General features: G+C 37.9%; 1 protein-coding gene across 3 annotated transcripts in view; it reads right to left on the minus strand.

The window, feature by feature from the left end:
• The window catches only part of LOC107588673 (pbx/knotted 1 homeobox 2), a 71753-nt gene that overhangs the window by 49988 nt on the left and 14375 nt on the right, over positions 1 to 7390 (minus strand). For 2 of the 3 annotated variants that reach the window (XM_016276889.1, XM_016276880.1), the window contains exon 2: positions 2607 to 2678. The gene's annotated coding sequence lies outside the window, so the exon portion shown is untranslated. Of the gene's footprint in view, positions 1 to 2606; positions 2679 to 3208; positions 3235 to 7390 lie in introns of those variants that run through there. The other variant, XM_016276896.1, reaches the window with a different exon arrangement.

Consider the following 7390-nt stretch of genomic DNA (forward strand, 5'->3'; position numbering starts at 1 on the left):
CAATCCATGCAAAGGACGCTTTGTCAAGCCAGTCCTTGAATAATGAACAGTCACACGGTGATCTAGGTGTTGTGTGTGGCCTGCTGGTGCCAGAAGCCAGGACATCTCCCTTGACTCCTCACCCTACTTACTCACATCAAACTGGGCAACTGGTGGCAGAAACCTGATCAGAGGGCACCTTTCACAAGAGCTGGGCAGACTGCCCAACGGTCCACAGGAGGGGCAAAGAATAGGGTCTGGTTGGAATGGTGTGTGTCTGTGATGTGTGTGTGAAGGCGTCTTGGCACTAGCTTTCCGGAGTCGGCACGGGAAACAGAAGGTCGAGTCCCACAATAGTCTCCCATGGGACATCCACAATACCAGCTCAATGACCGCAGTCAACAATACTCTCAAGGCCTTTTATTCAGAGAGTTCAATGGAACAGACACACCCAGCGGCACTTTCCTACACAAAACAAGATCCTAGCACACACACACACACATACATACATATTCATACAACCTTATATAAATCACAATATTGCTTCTATAAAAGAGGCTTTCAATCGTGGATCTGTCTAGAATCACTACTATTTCACAACACAGGGGATGCTACATTAAAACTTAGCAATAAAGGTTAGCCATGGTTCAAATTAGTACATTTGGATAAGTTCATAAATAAATAAACAGTATATTAATACAATAAAGTAGCATTTTGTGAAATTGCACACAATATAATAATGCTGTATACAGTGCTACAATGCTCACTCTAAACAGATTAATCTACTCTAATGAATCTGTGGCTTTTTTTTTTTAAACAGATTCATTTAAATGACTCATCCAAGTGAATCAGTTTGAACAAATCATCACACAAGTCAATGTATTCAGATGAATTATCTAAGTTATTCATTAAAAAGAATCAGACTTAAGGGATTCATTGTAGTTATTAGTGGCTTATAACTAAAAAAAATTAATAATTTATTTGGTTTCTCCCCAACACTGCTCCCGGTTAAGATTTGACATAATGTACAATAAGTTAATTCACTTCATCTTAGCTGTAATATGAGACCTGAGGAACTAGTATTGATCATTTGAGAAGGTGAAAAATGAGGTGAAAAGACATTAAGCAAAGCATGTTGAGTGTAGCACAGGGCTGCTACCGCAAAAATGAAAAGATGCAGGCTCCTTCCATCTCTCTTACACTGTGCTTTCGCTCCGAAAATGTTTATTTGTCAAGATCCACAAACAATCACTTCACTCGACAGGAGAGAGAGCTTTCCAGTCAGGAGGAGATTTAATTAGGGAAATCTCATTAGGTTTAACAAAATTAAGCGTAAAACAATCCTCGGCAGGGCTCCCGAGAGCGAGAGGGAGAGAAAGAAAGGGGGAATTTGGGGTTATGAGCGATTAGAGTCAGGAGGATATTGAGATAGTCACTTCCATGCTGCTGTGGGGGAAAATGGCTCTAGATACCCAGCTGTTTTCACACTCAATTAAAGAGACTTGCCTGGCTTTTACCCCCTCTGAAAAGCAAAGAGTTAACCCTTCTGCATATTGCCGCACACACAAATGTGTCCCTCAGACTCGGCCTCTCTCTCACTCATCCACAACGTAATTCCAGCCTGAGCCCACAAACCATTAAAGACACAAATTGTGTTTTCGAACAAATTTGCACTCTATAAGGACATAACAAAAAGTGCTATTAAAGTGAGGAAACAAACTCTTAAACAACACAGTCGGGGTGATTGCAGACGAACAGCAAGTGCTGGAAATTCATCTGTAAATGCCCAATTCTGACTAAGGAATAACTCAGCGACTCCAGAAGAGCAATATCACTCCAGAGAAATCACAGGTTTGTATATTCTAGGCGGCTCGATATGTGACAGTGCATATTTATCAGCCATCTTCATAAGTGTGAGAGTATTTTATTTGCTATCAATGCTAAAAAAAACTAACTCTATATAAAAGTATTATTACGAAAGACTGCACTTAATGCATGACTTCAAAAGCTGCTTGGTGCATTTGTGCAAACAACCACGGTTTACCTTTCTCACATTAAAATGGAAGAAAAGAATCTGGCGACAATCATGGCTCTGTTCCAACACCTAGTGAGTTGCCTTGCTGTCTGCTGCCTACATAAGCTGCTGCTAGCATCCTAAAATGAAACTGAACCTCATAAATGGTGAACTGAGAATGAATACTGAGGCAGCAATGCCAAACAAGTGCCATCGCACTACATTTTTCACATTAAGTGCATAGTTTACAGTTAATTTCTATGGAGTTTGTTGTTAGCATGTTGCTAAGCTAACTCTAATAAGCATAAGATATTAACAGCTCAGACAAACATTTGTGTAAAATAGCAGTTTATTAATAGAATTAAATGAATGAATGACTATCTATCTATCTATCTAGATAGATAGATAGATAGATAGATAGATAGATAGATAGATAGATAGAAATTTTTGAGAATTTTACCCAACCCTGATCTTAGATGACCTACAACAACCTTTGCATCAGGGGCATATCTATGATGCCTAAAAATACTGCCTACACAGGTAGCTCACCATCTTTTGGAACAGAGCACGTGTGTTTTTGAATGGACATGGAAGTGTTGATTTAGGAACTTACAGTTTGCTTGTTCTCAGCATCGGAGCATCTGAAGTTGGAGCCGGTCCGACAGCGCACTGCCCTCCAGACAGTCTACAACACAAGAAAAGAAGCCTTCTGAGTACAGTTACATCTAACGGTCTGCGCTCTAATAGCAAACCTGAGATTATTACTCCAGCCGCATTACAGCACAACTTGTAAAATGAGCAAAAATGTTGATTTAGGTATAAGCAACACCGCATGCTTTGGAAAATGGGGATCTTTTTTTATTGACGCTGCGTGATACCCGTGGGCCTGCTGACCCACAATTTGAAAAGTAATTTGATATTTTGTGTGAAAGTATATGTATGTGTGTGTCCTGCTGTTCTGGCTTAATAGAGGCTGTATGTGTGTGTGTGTGTGAGAGAGCTTGGGTAGGTGGGCAAACGAAGATAAAGACAGGGGCGGGAATGGCAGGAATGGCGGCCAGCCCCCCACGCTTCAGTCTGGCAGTATATGTTCGTGTGAAACCTTTCTCGGGTTTCTTCCAAACTACAAAGAAAACATTTTAGGGTTCTGTAATCCCTCCCTCAGACTCCCAAAGCCCCAGAGCCCTCTACACATCCATACAGTCCGCAGCCCACCTCCTGAGACCTGATCTGCCTTCCTGTTGACGTCAAAGTGAATTAGAGCAAGGAAAGCGCAGCGGCTCCCCCCGGGGGGCTGGAGGGCTAATCATGCTGTTCCTCACCGGCCTCAGAGGAAGCATTAGCGTTCCTGTTGTAGCAGACTACCACATCTACAGCACAGGGCCCCTTAACAAACAACCAGGACACCGCACACACACACACACAAACAGCTTATTTACAGAAATACACACTAATAGGTCCCTCATACACACCACAGTACCCTCCAAACAGTACCAGATGAACAGAAGATGTGTGGCTTTGCCCTTCCCACCCCTCATTCAAACAGCCAGTGAAAGTTAAACTTTAGGGTAAACCTCTTTCTCTAATGCACAGAGCACCTCTGTGAAATACCTAATTCCAGCCTCCATCCGTCTCCACACCGACCTCCTGCACTCCCTCCAGCCATTCTGAATAATGATTCTACATATAGCGAAGGAGACGGTTGAGGAGACTTTACACCTAGACTGTGTGACTGACCTAATTCCTACTGAGATGACTGTGGCTTGGCTTTCTTATGTCTGATGGTCTCATGGTCTGATTCAGTGTTATTTTAGTATTATTTCTATACTATTTATTTAATAATTTATATATATATATATATATATGTGCATACATACATACATACAGTACATACACACACAGCTTTAAATAGTAATTTTAGTACTTCAACTTAAGGGATGTTCACTCCAGGGATGATAACTACTGATAACTATAAAGTTGTAATAATCACTCTAATTCTGTGAGAACAGGGAAATCCACATGACATTTATAACAATAACGACACAGAGGAACTATATAGTTGGAATCACTTTAAAACTTTTTTTTTTATTTGATGAGTGATTAAAAAACACTGGCATCCTATCTATCTGACTTTAATGAGCCTGATTATTTAAAGCAACAGATTACATAACTGCAGCACGCTTATAACAAACAGCATGTTATCATGTGTTGATGTGGACGCTAATATAAAGTTCTATTTATAGTTAGCATTCTTGGTGTGAACAGGGGCCTCATTTATAAAGCGTGCGTACGCTAAGATTTGATCTTAGAGTGTGTCTACGCTTAAATCCACGCCAATGCTCATATTTGTAAAAACTGGCTTTGACGTGGAAAAGTGCTTAGCGTCACGTCAGGGTCTGAGCAGACGTCCGCACTTTTTCTTGTTCGAGTACTACATGTTTTTGGAAATGTAAGCTGTTTTTGGAGCTCGCTGTTCTAAATTAAAGAATTTGGATGATGACTGCGATCTTTTGCATGTTAATGACATTAATTAGGAGTCGTTTACAAGACAGAGAGCTAAAACCATTCAGCTGCGCACAAGTTCAAGATCATTTGCGATTCATAGATTTCAAATCTGAAAGAGAGTCGTACATGCATTTTGTCTGTACGTACGTTCATTCTATGAATCACACATACGCATATTTGAGAAATGATCTTAAGATCAAATTTAGGATGGTTTCTGTGCAACGTTTTATAAATGAGGCCCCAGGTCTTCAAATTTATTTCATTTCAGTTAGTTGAGAAGGCAACATTTCTAGTTTTTCATGTAATATTTATATTTTATTCAGCTTCATTTAATGATTTTAATCAGGTTACTTCTATTTAACAATAACAACACTGGTCGTTATTTTTTTCACATAACACTTGGGAGGCTACTTGTGATTGTAAGTAAAATATCAATAAACAGGTTAGCTTTGGCACAGGTTTGAACATTGCATGCTGAGTTTACTGCAAGCATTGATGTTGCACCCTGGTGGTCAACATCAAACTGGTTAGCATAGGACTGTTTCACTGTTGGTTAATACCATAAATACACCAAAAAGCATCTTCCCTTTCTCACAGCATTTTAAACCTAAGTCCTATTTACACCAACACGAATAGTCAGCACATTTACAGTATGCAATTGCGATAAAAATAAAACTGAGTACACTTCATTATATTACAGGTTAAATATTTGACCAGTGCCTGATTGCTTTTTGGACAAAGAAAAGTTTTGTGATGAATGCCGATGCTAATAGATAGCTTTCTCCAGTAGGGTTGTGCCGATAGATGATAGTATCGTGTATCGACGATAGACAGAGATATTGCCTGTGGCTGATGCCTTTGACGATAGCAAGACGATTATTATTATTATTACCAGGCTAGTAATACCATCTAATTAATATTAGGGCTTATTTGTTGCATTATATTTATTTTTCCACGTTTTTACAGTATTGCGCGTTCTAACCAATCACACACGATTATGCTGAGCTTATGAATGCATTGGCCAATAAGATGCGTTCAGATGACTCACCTCTGAAACAGCGGAGTTCTGTTGTTCACTGAATTCTGACTCGCAAATTCTCTCATCATAAACAACAAAGTGCAGATGTACGTGCGATGCAAGTATAAGAGATTTATTCATCCTACAGTGTAGATTCACTGATTTTAAAGGGAGTGTTTTTAAAGTGCATAAACTCGCGCTAGACTGAGCTTGTGATGATGTTCTTTGGTAATGTAATGTTCTTTGCTAGTTTTCTGTAGCTGCTTTTTGAATAACTGAGGAAATGAAAGCATTATAATTAGAAGCTTACGATGTTTCTATTAATTTGTTATGTTAAATACAAATTCAGTCATATTAAAAACATTAGGCTGCTTTTAGCCTTACGCTGGAGTTGGTTCACTTTCTCGCAATGAAACGAAATAATTACATAAATTAGCACGATAATACAGTGTATCGGCGATCTCACAGGCTGACGATAGGACGATATGAAAATTGAGCATATCGCCCAACATTATTCTCCAGTGTTACAGTATATAGCCCTCTTTAGATGCTCTAGTCTGTTTGGCCTTGACTGTCCTATTAAAATAAATAAGTAACATTTTAGTACAGGGAGTCGGGACCAAATCTCATTAACTAGTTGCGTTAGTTGAGTTACGTAATTAGATTACTTTTTTCAAGTAGCTAGTAAAGTAACGCATTACTTTTTTAATTTGCAAGAAAATATCGGAGTTACTTTTTCAAAAAAGTAACGCCAGTTACTTTGTTTTCCCATTTATTGACTGACAAGTCTCCTGTCCCCATATTGGGAGAAATCGGAAGTGCAGAGGAGTTGTGTGCACTGTGTGAACATGATGTTACTGTAATTCTAGACTAAATGTGAATGTGCATTAATTCATCCCACTCACAAAAAACTGATTTAGTATTAATCAAACTCAGAATATGACACAAACCTGCAATAACTAAATATGTTAAATAACACAAATGTATCTAATCCCATTTTATTAACCAATGTCTTTGCTGCTGACCTTTGATGATCCAGTTCAACCATACTAATAAGCAAAATTGACTTTAGATAAACTAACAATTGTGTTTCATTGTTTTTTTATTGCTGAAGAGTGTTTCTTCTCCTGCGTTCTACTGTACAGACGTGAATTTACTTTTCCTTCAGCCTGAGGTTTATTCATTACACTTTTTGGTGTGAAAGGGCTTTTACATTTGCTATAAATAGAACTTCTTATATTAAAAACAATCAAGCCCTGCTCATATTTAAAAAGTAACACGAAAGTAAAGCAAAAGTAATGTAACGCATTACTTTCCATAAAAAGTAACTAAGTAACATAATTAGTTACTTTTTTAGGGAGTAACGCAATATTGTAATGCATTACTTTTAAAAGTACAGTAACTTTCCATTGGTCAGAAAAAATTCATCTTGATAATGTCAGATAACTTTGATAGAAAGGTATATAATGAATTAGGTTGAATAGCAGTCAGCTGTTAAATTTAAGTACACAATTAGATAATACCAATTCAGGTCAACCAATTACCAAGCAATGCTTAATTTTGTTTTGTGGTGTAAAAAGGTCGCATTGGTAATTAAAGAAAAAACACTTTAGAAAAAATGGTCAGGTCAAAGTGTATGAATAATTTTTGGTCCCAAATTTTGATCAGTTTTACTGGTAGTCCACTGTATAAAGAATATCTTGCATCCACTAGTAAAAAAAATATCAAAAATTATATCTGGTGTCTGAATAATTTTTGGTTTGACTGAAATTATTCAGACAGCAGACATAATGTTTTATATATATTTTTTTTTTACTAGTGGGTGCAGGACACTATAGTTCTTTTTTTTGCCAAAAAAAGTTATTGAAAAAAAT

The sequence above is a fragment of the Sinocyclocheilus grahami genome, unplaced genomic scaffold, assembly GCF_001515645.1.
Source record: "Sinocyclocheilus grahami isolate Dianchi unplaced genomic scaffold, SAMN03320097.WGS_v1.1 scaffold7.1, whole genome shotgun sequence".
NCBI classification, from domain to species: Eukaryota; Metazoa; Chordata; class Actinopteri; order Cypriniformes; family Cyprinidae; genus Sinocyclocheilus; species Sinocyclocheilus grahami.